The 17,054-nt window shown below is 46.3% G+C and overlaps 1 protein-coding gene across 4 annotated transcripts in view; it reads left to right on the top strand.

Annotated features, from left to right (window-relative positions):
• The first annotated feature begins 1,302 nt into the window (after positions 1-1,302).
• The window catches only part of SCMH1 (Scm polycomb group protein homolog 1), a 111,128-nt gene continuing 95,376 nt past the window's right edge, over positions 1,303-17,054 (top strand). For 3 of the 4 annotated variants that reach the window (XM_054011905.1, XM_054011906.1, XM_054011903.1), the window contains exon 1: positions 1,303-1,380. The gene's annotated coding sequence lies outside the window, so the exon portion shown is untranslated. Of the gene's footprint in view, positions 1,381-1,695; positions 1,783-17,054 lie in introns of those variants that run through there. The other variant, XM_054011904.1, reaches the window with a different exon arrangement.

Raw genomic sequence — 17,054 nt, 5'->3', positions numbered from 1 at the left:
GCTCCGGGAGGAGGGGGCTGTGGGGGGAAGATGGGGGGTAGACGGGGGTGCCCCGGGAGGAGGGGGCTGTGCGGGGGGAGATGGGGGGTAGACGGGGGTGCCCCGGGAGGAGGGGGCTGTGCGGGGGGAGATGGGGGGTAGAAGGGGGTGCTCCGGGAGGAGGGGGCTGTGGGGGGAAGATGGGGGGTAGAAGGGGGTGTCCCGGGAGGAGGGGGCTGTGCGGGGGGAGATGGGGGGTAGAAGGGGGTGCTCCGGGAGGAGGGGGCTGTGCGGGGGGAGATGGGGGGTAGAAGGGGGTGTCCCGGGAGGAGGGGGCTGTGCGGGGGGAGATGGGGGGTAGAAGGGGGTGCTCCGGGAGGAGGGGCTGTGCGGGGGGAGATGGTGGGTAGACGGGGGTGCTCCGGGAGGAGGGGGCTGTGGGGGGTAGAAGGGGGTGCTCCGGGAGGAGGGGGCTGTGGGGGGAAGATGGGGGGTAGACGGGGGTGCCCCGGGAGGAGGGGGCTGTGCCGGGGGGAGATGGGGGGTAGAAGGGGGTGCTCCGGGAGGAGGGGCTGTGCGGGGGGAGATGGTGGGTAGACGGGGGTGCCCCGGGAGGAGGGGGCTGTGCGGGGGGAGATGGGGGGTAGACGGGGGAGCTCCGGGAGGAGCGGGCTGTGCGGGGGGAGATGGGGGGTAGACGGGGGTGCCCCGGGAGGAGGGGGCTGTGCGGGGGGAGATGGGGGGTGGAAGGGGGTGCCCCGGGAGGAGGGGGCTGTGCGGGGGGAGATGGGGGGTAGACGGGGGTGCCCCGGGAGGAGGGGGCTGTGCGGGGGAAGATGGGGGGTAGACGGGGGTGTCCCGGGAGGAGGGGGCTGTGCGGGGGAAGATGGGGGGTAGAAGGGGGTGCCCCGGGAGGAGGGGGCTGTGGGCGGGAGATGGGGGGTAGAAGGGGGTGCTCCGGGAGGAGGGGGCTGTGCGGGGGGAGATGGGGGGTAGAAGGGGGTGCTCCGGGAGGAGGGGGCTGTGCGGGGGAAGATGGGGGGTAGACGGGGGTGCTCCGGGAGGAGGGGGCTGTGCGGGGGGAGATGGGGGGTAGACGGGGGTGCCCCGGGAGGAGGGGGCTGTGGGGGGGGGAGATGGGGGGTAGACGGGGGTGCCCCGGGAGGAGGGGCCGTGCCGGGGGGAAACGGGCGGTTCCCGAGGGCCGTGCCGGGGGGGTCTCCACAGCCGCCCCCTATGCGCGCCCCCCGGCTCCTGCTGTCCCCCGGGCGGCAGGGGGCGGCGTTGGCCGGGCTCGGCGGCTCCGCTCCCTCCCTCCCGGCTCCCCCCTCCCCGCGCTGCGCATCGGAAACATGGCGGCGGCGAGGGACTGAGCAGCCCCAGCGCTCGGCGGCCGCGCAGGTGAGGGGGCGGCGGGGCGGGGGGCCGGGCGGCGCCTGGGCCCGGGCTCTTGCGGGGAGCGCTCCGGGCCGGCGGGCAGCGCCCAGGCTGCCTCGGGGCAGGGCGGGAGGCGGGCGCGCAGACACCCGGCCTGGCCCGGCCCCCCGCCAGGGGCTCCCAGCACGGGCCCGCCCGGGCACCGCGCCCGCCCGCCGGCTCTGCGCCGGGTGTCGGTGCCCTGTCAGCGGCCCGCCCCGCCCCTCGCCCAGCCCGTGGGATGGGGTCTGCCTGGGGCCCCCATCCTGGCCCCGAGCACGGGCCCTGTCTGGAGGAACCTCCCCGAAGAAAGAAACCCAAGAGGGGGTGCAAAGGGCAGCCCAGGCCTGGGGGGATCCGCTCATCCTCCCCCCTCACCTGGCCCAGGTACCGGGCTCTGGTGAAGCTGGCCTGGGAAATCCTAGAGTTCTTCCAGAAAGGGTGTTTGGGGGTTGCAGAGCTTTGCTAGATACATCAGTATTGTCTTGACCTCCAACAGCCTTTCCCCGCCAGCCCTGTGGCTCATACCCCAGCACTTCCTACAGCTTGCTTGTTCCAGTCCTGACAGTAGCGCTGCCCTATTCTCTGAACTCTGGGAAGAGGAAAGAGCAGGACATGCATGCATCGTTTTTCATGGCATGGAAGCTAGCTAGTTCTCAGCCATAATTAAATGCAAAGCTTTTAAGGAGGAGGGGAGTATTTCTTTTCTTTTCCAAGAGAAGAGAGAAGGTCAAGCTGAGAACTCATGCTATCTTTCCAGACTGGCCCAGTCCTGCAGGATACTCCTATTGGCAATCCCTACTGCCTTCGTGGACGCTCTGTTCAGGCATGGAGAAACTTGCAGGAGTGGGGCCTCTTTCTGTACTTTAATACTCCCTCGGTTAAAAAAAAAAAAAAAAAAAAAGTTTCATCTTTGTTGTGTGTATGTGCACGTTGTGTACATACATTCTATGTATTGCACAGTTCTACAGGGTAATTTAGTACTGTCTTTTGCTCAATTTCTGATGCTGGAGGAAGCCTAAAGTACTGTATAACAGCTGCCACCTGTTGCTTGATTGTCATTTTGTCTTTGCCACAATGTGTGCTTCTGTATTATAGCACTGATAGGGTTAAATTTCAGAAGGCGTTTGCTTTTGCTAAACTCCCAAATATCTGACCAGTCAGAACGGAGTGTTATTTTTTTTTAAACCTAGGCGAGGCAGGATGGCCTTGTGGATAAAACTTCAGGCTTTCCTTTCTGGGACCAGGTTCAAGTCCAAAGCAAGACTCATAAAGAAATAAGCTGAACTGTATTCACACAGCCAGGGAAGGGAATTTGGATGGAGCAAGCAGTGCAGTTGATGATTGGTTTGATATAGTTGTCATTTCTGTATTCTTCAGATTTGCTGGTGTTTTTGATATTTATTTGATCAGCTGTGGGCATCAAAAGCTGACTTAGAATCTAAAGTTTGCTGTGTTTTACTTAGACAGTTACCTGCAGATCTTGCTAATAAAAGCTTGGGCTGTTAGTAAAATATATTTCAGGGGGAAGATTGGAGGGGACCAGCTGCCTGTGACTTATTGATTATTCTTTTTATGAATTTTGGGAGGTGCTCTGACACTGTGAGGATGAGGGCCATATAAGTGCTTAGATAAATGGATGTATAAGTTAATTCAGTAATAATACTTAGTGTTTATATGGCAACTTTTATTCAAGGCTCTGAGTGCTTCATGAAAACTAATTATACCTCACAATCTCATGGAAAGTGGGTGAGTAGCATTATCCCTGGTTCACAGGAAGAGAAAAACAAGACAGAGAGAGGTGAAATGACCTGCCAAAGACAGCATTCTAACCAGTAGGCCACACTGCTGTCTTTTTAAACTGGGGACATCACAGGAAATTCCCAGGCAGTTTTCTGCTTCCTTCTCTCTATGTGGATGCTTTGGGATGTTGCTGAAGTACTTCGCTCAATGCAGCGCAATATAAAAATGATCAAGTAGAGGATGGTGCTGGAATATCTAGCACTGAAAAATGTGGTCCCTTACTCCTGAGGCATTTCTGGTGTGACATAAAGGGTAATCCCAGTGACTGGGCAGATAAATCCCATAATTACTATCCCTTGGGGCTTTTCTTTGTTTACCCTTTGAAAGGTATCTGTAGGAAAACATCTGATCCTTCCACAACCCTCAGAATGATGCACTCTGACAGAACTGGAAGCAGAGCAAGAAAAGGTTTGAGACTGTTGTATAAATAGCAAGATGTTTAAAAATAAACATAGTGTCAAATTTGCTGCTGCATGTCATTGAGGTTTAGTTTACATTTTTTTGAAGCTGCTGTGTAGAATTATGCCAATATTTTCAAGTCTGAATGGTTAAGTCTTATCTTCAGAATTACTGAGTACCTCAGCTTCCTTTGACCTCAGTGGAAGTTGTGGGTGTTCCGCACTTCTGAAAGTCAGGTCAATTATTTAGGTGCCTAAAATATGGAGATCAAAGCCTACCTTTAGGGTACTGAAGCTTGGCTATTTTGGCCTTAGCTCTATAGTATTGTTTACTGTTGTTGTTTATATGATAAATCCTGCCTCATATTGGCTAAAAAATCCATGTAATGACAGTTTCTATTTATCTCTTTGGAAATCAGTAACACTGGTCAGGAAGAGTGTTTATCAATCAAATTTCGTATATAAATAAGTACCTGCTAACTGGTTGCAGAAAGTCACCTCTCAAAAAAGGACAATAGCTTTTTCTGGACCTCCAGCTTCATTTTCCCATTTGAATGTTTGTTTCACACTTTTCCCATCCTGGCCGTGATGAAGATTTCCAGATATTCTGGCTCAAGACGTTTGGAACATAGTATGATGAACACACCAAGGATTTCATGATCGTCACCAAAGCCATATAGAATTTCACAAAGACAGTAAGGCTAGAACTCATCTCCTGCTCTGAAAGCACAGATTCCTACCACTTGAGCTAAAGGACAGTTACCATTAGCTGTAGAAACAACAAAAAGTCTGGTGGCACCTTAAAGACTAACAGATTTATTTGGGCATAAGCTTTCGTGAGTAAAAACCTCACTTCTTCGGATGCATAGAGTGAAAGCTACAGATGCAGGCATTATATACAGACACATGGAGAGCAGGGAGTTACTTCACAAGTGGCGAACCAGTGTTGACAAGGCCAATTCTCTCTGACACACATTTGAGTAGTTCTGAAGCCATCCAATAGAGAGTGTGGTGCACATACTAATAAGTCAGTCCATTACAATAGGTAAGAGTGTATGTAACATAACAATACATATTTTTATTTATTTTTTGTTTTTTTATGTCAAAATTTGTTTTCCCTTGAGGCAGATATTGACCTCAAATTCTTCTTGGTCAGTACACCTCTACTCCTATATAACGCGACCCGATATAACACGAATTCGGATATAACGCGGTAAAGCGCACTCCGGCGGGTCAAAGCAAGTTCGATATAACGCGGTTTCACCTATAATGCGGTAAGATTTTTTGGCTCCCAAGGACAGCGTTATAACGAGGCAGAGGTGTATTTACATCACAGCTCCATGAATCATAACTTTTCACTTCAAGAGAAGTCCATATCTGTTAATAATAACTTTATATTCTTCTTTCAAAACAGCAAGCATGAGACTGAATTCACTTTATTAAAAAAAGAAAAAGAAACCTCTCCCCAGAAGCCCCCAAGATATGTCTAGAGATTAGAGCAAAAGAGTGAGTCAGCCATTGCTGGCTCTATATCCTTGGGCAAGTTGTTTCACCCTCTCTGTCTTGGATTCCTGAGGTATAAAATGGGGATGATACTTAACTTTGACTTACCTGTCTGGAAACAATGTTTATAAAATACCTTGACATCCTTGGATGAAAGGTGATGTAGAAGGGCAAAGTGTTGGTATTCACCAACGAACCGACTTTTGAACTACAGGGAATATTTTTTGGGTTGGGAGGGGGGAGAAATGAGCTGCACCTTTTATCTTTTTACTTTATGTAAGAGTAACACAAGAAAAGATTGAGACAAAGGGGTGGAAAGAGCACTGATCAGATTTGGTGGCGGGGAAACAATGAAGAAAGAAAACAGTAAAAGTGCATGTAAACAAACCAGTTGAGCATCTGTGGGGGGAGAGGAGGAATGTAGCTCTGGATGGCCTTGTTTTATGCACCTTTAGAATGTGTGTGACTGCTGTCCTACAAAGCAGACCAAATATATGTTTTGTCAGGCTGTGAAATTCACATACCTGTGTGCTGAGTTGTGTTTTTATGCAGAGGCCTGTGCTTGTTACATGAACCACTCTTATTTTCAAAATCTGGAGCAATATACTACCCATTGCTAGGTATGTGAACTTGTACTTCGGTGCCATCATAATTGAGAATTTGATATGTCTGAGTTTCTCATAACCTTAATATTTTCATCTTTGTCTGCTTCTTTTTCTTTTTCTTGCCTATTTTTCCCATTGCACTGGGTATTCAGGGAACGCAGCTGAAATTCAGTTATGTTTTGTGATGAGAAGGGCAAATTTTGAATCTGTTAGTCTTTAACTCTCCCATTTTTCAGGTTAGTGGAGAAGTTGGTCTCACTATGGACTGGGCTTCACCAATTTTGTGGATAGACAGAGAATCTCTGTTTGTAGGGCAGTTGATCTGTGATACATTTGCCCAAAAGAGCAGAATGATACTTCACGCTTTTACTGAATTTTTCCTCTTAAAAAGTTTTAAGTAATCCTTGCAACTCCACTGTGCAGTAGGTAACAGGTCAGTATTATCTTTCCTTTGGTGATAAGGAAACTGAGGCACAGAGATGAGTTGATTTGCCAAGGCCAGAGAAGGAGTTTGTCAGAGTTGAGAGTAAAACTCTGGAGTTCCTGACTTCCAGGTCTGTGCTTGTGCCACTAGATCTAACACCTCTCTCTCAAAACTTTATTCATGCTACCAATCAAATAGCATCAATATGATCTAAATTCACAAGCACTTTTTGCAAATGTCCGACAGCTAACCTACTCAATCCCTCTGGCTCTACTTTAATTAGCTCTTGTGTATGCCTGCATGACATAACATGAGGAGTCCAGAAATCTCCTGGGGGGTTGTTTTTTGAGCTTTGCTATGCTACAGGAATGGAGCTGTTAGTGTCACTGCAAGTATGTAAAACTCAGCAATCCTCCCATTCAGAAACACACAGATCCTCTCCACTCTCGGTTCTCCTGACAATGTGCCAAAGACTGTGTGGGGCTCCTTCAGGTCGATATATTATCAAGGGAGCTGTTCCAATTCATGCATTGCTGGAGCCACATTTACTGCTGTTTGGTGAGCATGCTGGGGGCAGATACAGTGCAATGCAATCTCAGTGGAATCGGTCTGGCTTCCCCCTAATGTGTTATTGATGTCTGTGGTGCTGGGAAGGACACTAGGATGAGTAGTTACTTTGCAGCAAGGATTACAGCTGTGCATACTAGCTGTTCGTGTGTGTTAAAGGAAACATCTGGTGTTTCTTTCAGTTTTGGTGTCTATATGCTGCAATCCACATTGAAAACTAGGCGTTGCAAGTCCTGGCCCAAAACCATGTTTGCTTAGAACCCATAACATATCAGTCATGTCTCTCTTGCCTTCATGTAGTTCAACTATGGGGTTAATTAAACCATGAAGAGTATATGGCCAGTGGCTGATTAACCCTTAGAATGAGTGTCCTCATCCATACATCAGCGGGGGAGCCGTGTTAGTCTGAATCTGTAAAAAGCAACAGGGTCCTGGGGCACCTTTGAGACTAACAGAAGTATTGGGAGCATAAGCTTTCGTGGGTCAGAACCTCACTTCTTCAGATGCAAGTCAAGTGAGGTTCTTACCCACGAAAGCTTATGCTCCCAGTACTTCTGTTAGTCTCAAAGGTGCCCCAGGACCCTCTGTTGCTTTTTACTCATCCATAGAGTGTTGGGAGATGGGAGCTGAGAACTCTGCTTCCGTCTTTGTTTTCAACTACCTCCCCCTGGACGGCAGCCCTGCCATATTTCCTTTTTCAGCGCCATCTCTCCTTCCCAGCTCCAACTAAGTCATCACCTTCTCGGCCCCCAGCCCCTTGCATTCCAAATAGTAGGACACCCAGTGATTCGCCTTCCCTGCTGGCAGAGAGCCTTATGCTCCTTATCCGCTGTCTCCTGACATGGGTGCTAGCACGTCCTCTCTGGGCTCTGCCCTGCCCTCCCAGTATCCCTGCTGTTCCCAAGCCAAGAGCCAGCAAATAGAGGGAGGTGGAGCCCTGTATTAGGGCTGGCTGGGAAGAGGTATGTTCTCTGCAGGGGAAAGTGGACCAGTAGGACTCACTCTAGGCAAGTGTCCAGCTCTGGCACTGCCTTGCATTGGCCAGAAACATACTCTTTCCCGTCACAGCCCACCTCCTGCCATGCTGCTGCATAGTAGTTGCCTTTAACTCTGTAGAACTGGCCAGTCCCCAGTTTCAAATGCTTGGAGATTAGTGTGTATCTCAAGGTTTACAGCATGTGGATTGGGCTAGACATTATGAGTGGGCATTCCCTCTCCCATAATGTCTTTCTGGGAGACATGGTGGATTTTGTTCTTGGCAACTCATCTTCTGCAGCAACACCCACCACTGCAGAGAGTGAGATATTTGTATGTCTCTTCCTGTGGGGCATCTTTTTGATCAATCTTGGTCCTATCTTTTTACGTAACATGGATTTTCTTGCTTCAGTTACCACAGAGCTATATGACTCTGCATGAGAAATGTTGCACGTTTCCATATTGCGTGAGGGGTGTGTATCCAGTCAATGGGATAGTGACCAGAAAGGGAAGATGGTGGAGTTGGAATGAGGTGCTTACACAGAATCTCCTTTCTAAAAAAATTATATTTTACAAAATGTAAGTGTTCCTGCTACCCATTGGCCACTCTTATTTATACACTGACCCTGGGCGCTGTTTGTCCTGTTCCTGCAAATTACAAGAACACGTGAAAAACATCTCCACAGTTACTGTTCAGCTAACAGGAGACTGCAAAGTTTTCAGCCTCAAACTTGCACTTAATGTAAATTATGAATAATCTGATGAAGAAAGTCCTTTGGATCCTATGTATTTATATAGATTTTAAATTCTACCCACTATATTGCCAAGAAACTAGAGAGGGGAAAAAATCCTAAAATATCAAAGCTGTGTGGGCTTTGACTTACCCCTGCCACTTCCCTTACAAACAGTGTTTCTAGTGTCTGCTTCTGGTTCTTGCACAGTATTATTTTGTTATTTATTGTTTGCATTGCAGTAGCATGGAGGAGTCTCAGTCATGGACCCAGGACCTCAATGTGCTAATCACAATAATTAACAGTCTTAGAATTCTGCTGACATCATCAGTGATAGTGGCGGGTAAAGGTGAAACATATTTTATTAATGACAAGTTTCAGAGTAACAGCCGTGTTAGTCTGTATCCGCAAAAAGAAGAACAGGAGTACTTGTGGCACCTTAGAGACTAACAAATTTATTAGAGCATAAGCTTTCCAATGGTGTATAGTGTGAATTGCTGAGTTACTTGATATTTTCATAGTTAAAATGCATATGGTTTTTATAAAGTTTTCAGGAAGTAATGTCCTTCATTAAACCAACAGGATGTCATTAAAAATTACACCTGGATATTACTTCAAAACATGATCTAGTGATACTACTGATAAAGCCATTGCTGGCGAGGAAACAACAGTAATAATGTTCGCCCTCACGAGACAATAATAAACATTTTAAATGAAGATATACTTTCTGTGGAACCTTATGATTTACAGCTAATTACCATCTATGGATAAAGGAGGCAGTTGTAACCTCTCTAAGGGAATATCATAACATCTGTATGTTTTTCAGGTAACTGGTTGATAATTTTTATGCCACATTGAAATGAGATATATAAAACTGAAATAGCTTGAGATCCATTCTATAGTTGGAGGAAACTCTGACTATGATAATGAATTCCTTCCTTGCAAAACCAAAATGAAATCCTGGTCCTGTTGATATCAGTGAGAGTTTTGCCATTGACTTCAATGTAGCTAGGATTTCGTCTCAGATGTATTATTGTCGTGGAAGTATTGAGGCTCTCAGTAGTATACATAGGCATTCATAATATGACTATACTACTTCTTCATTGTGTTTTCTGTGCAGTAGCATCTACGGAGTGCCTTCCACCAAAATGGACATATTTCTGATGTATTTTCCTAGATTAGATTTTCAGAGTGTTGGTCTATCCAGCTTCATTAGCATCATTGTAGACTGTCTTGTGAGAAGCTGGAGCCACAATTGTACATGTTCGTGGTAGTGAATTCTCTCTTTGGCAGTGGAAATCATTGCTATAGTAGTTTTCAGTCTTTGTAGGCCCTGAACAATCATTCTTCTTCCATTTTGCATATGCTCAATTTCCTGCAAAAACTTTTTTCTTTGCTGTCTACATAGAATATATCCATGTTACAAGGCCATAACTCTTGGTATCTGTGGTAGCTTTGACAAGTGACTATTCTGCATACACTTCAGACAGATGTCCAAGCATTGGAGGCCCTTATACTCATTGACCTACTTTCTGTGGTGTTAGCTAGACTCCTGCATAACTGTCCAGCATGAATTCAAGCACGTTCAGTGGTACAGTTTGGTATTTCAAAGTGACATAGCCTGTCCTGTATGCTCCACATACAGTCCTGAGGTGTCAGCCACTGAGGCAAACACTGGAATCTGTGCTGGCAGCAATATGTCAGCTTCCACTAGATGTTACTCTTTTTAATTTGCATCTATCTGAATACCAGTTCAGAAGCAATGTCTCTCATGATTCCTAAGTTGTGCACCAAATCACTGGAGGTCAGAATGATTTTAAGACCACTGCACTTGGCACAGTGTTCTGCATCTCTGTTGTCCATGAAGTCCTCACTGAAATGTTTGTGTAGTGGAGGATAGGCATTAGTGGTGGCTTTTATAGATATCTGATTTGATGTCATCCAGTGGATATCAATGACAGCTTGTCAGTACCGACCAGCTGTGATCAGCAATCTCTTCACACTCACAACTCTTGTTGAGTCCTTGATTCTTAGGAGTTACAAAGGACATCAAACTTGCTGAAGACTCTGGAGGTGACTGACCCCACTTTCTTGTCATGTCATGTTTCCGGTCTGTGACGGCAGCAATGCCAGATGACCAGATTGCAGTGAAGTCAAAACTACTTCACACATTTCCCCCCAGCATGGCAGTTTCTTCAACAGATGCAAACGAAATAGTTGCTCTGCTTCAGGAAGGCTTCAGTGAATTACTGTGCCTCAGACTGTCCCAAAGAATCTGATGATGTCCTTGCATTCAGCACCAGAAAGAAAGTGGTTCTAAAACTGGGTAACCTCATTATTGTTCTCAGTCTCACAGGAGGTCCAAGTGGTTGCTTGATGATCTTGATTTATCTATCATCACACTGAGCTTTGCACTCTTCTGCATTGTTGAGACCGCTTTAATTTTCATTTATTGTGGTGAACATTCAGTGAACCAGCACATGCTGCCTCAGACTAAAGAACTCCTCTTGTATTGAACCTGTTCAGTTACTGCATATTTGTGTCAGCTGAAATATCAGTAAATGCCCTCTTATATTTTGTGGTTTTATAAGCTGTACAGAATATCTGGCAGGTAGTTTTAAGTCCAGCACTGTGCTCTGTAACAGTGTATTTTTTCCTTGTTAGTCATACTCTGCATGTTCTTTCTCAGCTACAGGATGGGATTTTGATTGCTTGTGGTCATGATTTTTTTTAATTGACATCTACTGCACCTACAGTAGTCAAAGTAAGACTACATAGAACCACACTTCATAGAGAATTGAGTACCATGTGTGGTTTATTTTTATTTTGGTCAGTTTCCAAACTCTTGTCCTTTCAGGCACACAGAACAACCCAACTCCTTGTTCCTTGCAATTAGCTCTGGATAATCAGTTTGGGTTTTCTCACAGGGACTGGCTAAGAATTGCCATTCAGCGCTTTTCTGCTAGATATGGTGTGTGCTATTGGGATAGAGTAATTAAGTGGCACACAGGGACACTTGTTTTCTTTGTTGGAATCTTCACAAGTATTGTTTGCATGTTGCTGGACTTCTCTTCACAGTCAAACTCAACAGATTCCAGAGGATATTTTGCCTGTTTCAATAGACTCAAGATGTTGAATTCTGGGATCCCAGCTTCCTAAGTAACAAGACAAACCAAAGTTAATTCTATGCAATATGAAATGCAAATAGCAATTGATAATAGAAATCTTCTCTGAGCTCATTTGGACTCCCCTGGACTGGTGCTGCTGCAGCTCCCTGTTTCTTCTCCCAAGAGGCACAGATGTATTAATACAGATCTGTGTGACTGAGAAAATAAAATAAGTGTGTGTGTACGTGTTTGTGTACACACATACACTCACTGGTTTTGCTCCCCCACTCTCTGGGGTCTGTCTGGGGTCCTCCAAGTTCCCTTCCTTCTCCCAGCTGGCTTGGCTGGGCTCCACTCTCATTGGCAGGGGCTCTGTTCTGGTGTGATCAGACTGTTGTTCTTGCTGCTCCTGCTGGTGAGACAATAGACTAGGCAAGGTCTAGTGTATGAAAGTTGAAGTGTGGCATGGCTTCTGCTCTAGGCTTGCTGGGTGGGCTGTTCCACTGTCTCCCTCTCACTTTGTCAGGAGTTGGACTTCTGCATCTCTTCTCCCCTTGAAACAGCAGCTGAGGCTCTCCTCTTTGGTTTCAGCAATAGCAGGTGTGTCATCCATTTGGTTCTGCTACATGCAATCAGGGGCAGGCTGGTGTTGGCTACCTTGAATGGCTTCCTACTCTCCCCATGTGATACCCTAGCAGCTACAATCATCGTCAGCATTTGCACTAACATCTCCCAGGTTCAGAAAAGAGATCTGGTACAAGGGTATTCTTTGAGTAGTGTCCCTGAGGGTACTCCATTTCAGGTGTGCATGTGGAGATTTTTGGTAGCAGTGCCCATTCAGCCTCCGCGTGTGCTCCAGACAATCTCATTCCCCATTGTCTTATGTAGTGTCTTCATTACCAGCGGTTTGCAACCATGGTAGCCCATTCGTTACGATCCTCTGCTAGACTCTTTGTGGATGACTAGTCCTTTTCAATCTTCCCAGGATACCACATCATCCATCCAACTTCTTTTTTTGCCTCGTGTTCTTCTGCCATCTGTTTTCATTTCCAGTGCCCATAAACATTCATCACCTGCTGAACCTCTTAAAATGTGCCCTGCAAATTGAAACTTTGTTTTCATAAGCTCTCTGACTAGCTTTTGCTGGGTTCCAATAATTTCCAATGCTGTTTTTTTGGTAACATGGTCTGTCCATGATATTTTCAGAATGCACGGATACATAAGGCAACACATCTCGAAGAACCCCAGTTACTGCCCAAGAAGAGTAATCTCTCCTTTTCAGAGGTGAATCCTTGCCTCTGAAGCTTATATACCTGCTTGGCATGACAGAGCCTGGATTTCTTGACTCCTGGGGCATGTGGTAGGGCTCACTTTCCCTAGGCTTTCTCTGAAACAGTGATTTGAATAAGGAAGAAGACTGAGTTGGAGAATTTTATTTGTGGTGAGTCGGAAGGGTTGTTTAGCCAAGGAAAGCTTCTATATATATCTCTAGGGAGAATGTGTAAATTCCTGGAGTTTTGTTGGGACTCTTTTGATTAAGTGGAAATAATTTAGTGGTATTCTGAATCATTTATATAGCACCGCTAATTTATATGCCACATTACACACTCCTGTATGTTCCCTGCCATGAACTTCACAGTCTAAATAAGACAGGGCCCTGCAAAGCATAGGTGCAGGGTTAATTAAATGAAACAAAATTCCCTGAGCATGTGTGTTGAGTAGAGCCTTGGGTCTCGGTCCTACTTTTCTATTTGTACCTTTGCACAGGGGGGTGTTGAGTTACCTCCTGTGTAGGGAGGACAGTCGCACCTTGGCATTCCACCTTGATGATATTATGGAGCCCAAATGTTTGTCTCATGCTTCTGTTTTAAAACAGTCTTCTAATATGTAGTGCTGAAACTGCCTTCTAGATACTATTGCATGATTGTGCCTTCATAACACGCAAAGGCAGAATCCTAGTTAAAGGACTCCAGTGAACCACATAGCAATTCCAGGGCAAATTGCAGGTTGTTTTGATTTTATGTTTAAGGTTTGGCATATGGCTCGGTGCAAATTAAAACAGATACATGATAGTAACTTTACAATCATGACTGGCACCAATTTGGCCTCTTTGTTCAGTCTCATCTGAGTGCTTGGGGTATGAGTGAATTCCCCTGCTTCTTAGAGACACGATCCCTCCAGGTTAGGTATGGAACTCACTGGCATGCTGGCATGGGGCACAGTTTCACTGCTGCTGCTCAAGCTATTCCTGTTCTGTGGACACAGATCTTCATTCTTCAAGGCTGTTAGTCCCACCAGCGTCAAACAAACGTCAATAAATAAAACTGAATTAAAACCCAGATATCCAGACATAGGGCCTGGGACTCAGGAAACATGGGTTCAGTTCTCTACTTTGCCCCCTCGTTTCTGGGTGACCTCACACAAGTCACTTTGTCTCTCCATGCTTAATTCTCAATCTGTAAAATAATACTTCAGTGCCTCCTGGCTGTGCTGTGGGAATAAATACATTAAAGATTGTGAGGTGCTTGGATGCTGCTGTAATGGAGGCCATCTAGGTATTTTCGATAGCTCGATTGTAAGAAAGACTGCCCCTGGGACAGGAAGATCGGTGGATTGGCCTCTGTGGAGTGCAGCTATGCTGGCAGGGCCCCACTGCAGCTAATAATGATTTGGGCCTAAGGTTACTGACAGCGGTGCCTCTGTAAAGCACTGTGAAACAGGAACCTGCTGCTTTTTCAAGAGCTGCTGAACAGATTTGTGGCAAGGCAGAGTCTTTGTGACCTTCCTTTCATATCTGGATCTGGCACTTGGGCACCTGTAACCCCAGGGAGGAGAAATGATAGGGCAGTGCAAAGTGCTGGAAATCATTTAAGCAGCAGAACCAATGATGAAAAAAAACTCCCCAGAGTAATTGAAAGACAGAGCTGCAGCCTCTGTAACCCTATCTACGGTAACAGTGGAATTCGTTTTGTATGATTTGATTACTGAATCCCCTTCATGTCAGACAGTTTTCACAGTGGGGTGTTCCCCATCTCCAGGGCAACTGGAGGCAGAGCTTTGCTCTGGAGCAGGGCTTAGAACAGGGATGGGCAAACTATGGTCCGGGAGCCACATCCAGCCCTCGATCTCCTGCCGGTGAGCAGGGTCGGGGGTTTGCCCCACTCCGCATGGCTCCCGGAAGCAGCGGCATGTCCCCCCTCCGGCTCCTCTGCCCCCACCCTGAGCGCCATCCCCGCAGCTCCCATTGGCCAGGTGGCGCCTGCACATGGGGCAGCACACAGAGCTGCCTGGCTGCGCCTCCGCATAGGAGCCGGACGGGGGACATGCTGTTGCTTCTGGGAGCTGCTTGGTGCCTGTCCCCCTGCCCCCCTCCCATGCCCCAACCCCCTGCCCCAGCCCTGATCCCCCTCCTGTCCTCAAACGCCTCGGTCCCAGCCCGGATCACTGTCCTGCACCCCTAACTCCTCATCTGCAGCCCCACCCAAGAGCCGACACCCCCAGCCGGAGCCCTCCCGCACCCCAACCCCCAATTTTGTGAGCATTTATGGCACGCCATACAATTTCCATACCCAGATGTGGCCCTCGGGCCAAAAAGTTTGCCCACTGCTGGCTTAGAACCATCCCTCATGAGGGGCTCTTAGAATTCTCTACCTCCAAGCAGCAGACCCAGGACTCCCTTTAGAGCAGAGCTTTTACAGGGTTTTAAAAAGATTGTAAACTCAATGTGTCTCAGTTAATTCTATGGCTTGAAGGTTTTTCTCCTCCTAAATGCTACACTTTTAAAAAAAGTTCTGGCTTTCTGAGGAGGGTTTAAAATTTCTGTTTAGAATTCTGGAGACCAGAACTGTCATGTGTGAACTGACCAATGGCTGCTAGAATCTGGTATCCTGCCTTAGACAGTGGTCAATGCCAGAAGTTTCAGCTGGAAGACATACTCCTGCCCTCCTTCCTTTGCCTCACAAAATGCAGCTACTTATGCAGTATTAGACCATAGAGAGAGGTTTTCTTGGTCACCCCAGCTACCATTCAGCTTTTACCTTGGAGCATGGGATTGATGGTCTGTATAATTATAGATGATGTTTTTTATCGGGATGTCTAATCCTTTTTTGAATGGTACTGCTGCATTGCATTGATAGTGTCCAGCAGCAGCAAAATTTATTCCCTTCTATCTGTTTTAGACGTGTCATGTTTTTAATGCTGTAGAAGTATCTATCGTACTCTGGGAGGGGCAAATGGGAGTCCTTGAGTGACCTTCTCCACACTGTTCGTTATCTAATATCTCTCCTCTGATTTTTCTCGAAACAATTCTGGTCTCTTTATTCTTTCCTTGTATGACATGATTTACATTTACAAAAGATGTATTGGTTTGTTTCTGTTTTGTTCTCCACATCAAAGGTGTATGTCAGGATACCTGAACTCTTTGGCACTTTGGTGTAGTAGATTGAGAATTCTGTGGCAGCTTCATTTAAATTAAAATATGGACGTTTTAACGCATAAAATATGAAAATGCATAAAGCAAGCAGTACATTAGCCTCTGTTATTCAATTTGAGATTAAATTCAGTTTTTTATTTTGTCTCCATATTTTCAGTTTTTGATATGCCACAGAGCTTTGTATGTGTACTGACAAGGCATAACTGTCTTGTAGAAGTTGTCCGGGGGAGCTGGAAGTTACAGCAGTTCTATAGAGGCGTATTGGGGCTTTTGGCATCTAGGGGATTGTGGGATAAGTACATTAAATGTATGTTTCTGCTAAAACGATGTTCAGTTAAATAGTTAAACTCTTTAGGTTTCAGAGTTAATGTCCTATTGAGATGAATTTGCACCTCTGACCTATTTTTTCAGGAAGATAGCACTATATCGGTATACATTTGGTTCATGCTTTCTAATTTAACTTGATGATAATATGGGCTGGAAACTTACTCTTTTTAAAAAAAAAAAAAAAAAAAATGAAAGCTTTGATTCTGGAGTGCAGTGGTGGATTCTGGAGCCAAAGCATCCCAGGATACTGGTTACCAGTGTTTTTTAATCCTTACTTCAGTATCAGACAAAATAGTTAAGGTTCGCTGGCCACTGATTCCTAGGATCATCCTCAGCAGCACCTTTGCAAAAACACACATACAACATTGGCCACCCTCTAGTCTTCCTACATAGTAGCTGTTTTTAATGCTATATTATTTATTTTTATTATTAGCTCAGCTAATTTGGTCTTTAGTTCTTTCTAAATTCCAATGTAAATCATCTGGCTGTGGAGATCTACTGGAATTTAATTTGTCTAACTGTGCCATCACCTCTCTTTTGATACCTCTGTCACTGACAGTGCAGAGTAACCCCAAGGAAGCTACTTCCCTCTTATCCTATGGTGAACACTGGTGCAAAGCTATAATTTAGCTTCTGTATTGTCTCCTTGTCCTCTTTGATTGCCTCCTTTATATGTTGGTGGTCCAGCTGACACACACTCCCCAGGGCACACTGCTTCTGAAGTTCTTGAAGAATTCCTCATCTATTTTAGAGCCAAATTCTTCCATCAGTTACTGGCACACAGCTT

The sequence above is a fragment of the Malaclemys terrapin genome, chromosome 22 (assembly GCF_027887155.1).
Source record: "Malaclemys terrapin pileata isolate rMalTer1 chromosome 22, rMalTer1.hap1, whole genome shotgun sequence".
NCBI lineage: Eukaryota > Metazoa > Chordata > Testudines > Emydidae > Malaclemys > Malaclemys terrapin.
The sequence above is the reverse complement of the archived record's forward strand: the minus strand, read 5'-3'. Positions and strand labels throughout refer to the sequence as shown.